Consider the following 423-nt stretch of genomic DNA (forward strand, 5'->3'; position numbering starts at 1 on the left):
TTTCTATGTTATGATTGCGTTCATGTGTAAAAAGGAGAACTAAGAAATGTTGTTTTGTTGTTTCATTTTGGAAAGGTGTCGATCAATCTGCCAATATCATTCTGACTTATAAGGATGGTGCTAGAGCCTCTTTGTCTTATAATCTTGATATAGACGGAAGACGGGACGTGTTTATTTATGGAACTAAAGGTAAAATTTATGTAAGTAATCATTTCATTTAAAGATAAATAATTTCAAAATTATACTTATCGTTAGTTAATCCAAGATTGAAGTTTTATTATTATAACCATTATTTAGATCTATAAGATAAAAAAGAACATTTAGAGAAGACATAACTATTTATTCAATTTATTAATGGAATTATTACACTGACTCCAACATATATAACGTTAATAGTCAAGAAATTAAACCAAACTGTCTTAA

This window comes from Octopus bimaculoides, chromosome 13, assembly GCF_001194135.2.
Source record: "Octopus bimaculoides isolate UCB-OBI-ISO-001 chromosome 13, ASM119413v2, whole genome shotgun sequence".
NCBI lineage: Eukaryota > Metazoa > Mollusca > Cephalopoda > Octopoda > Octopodidae > Octopus > Octopus bimaculoides.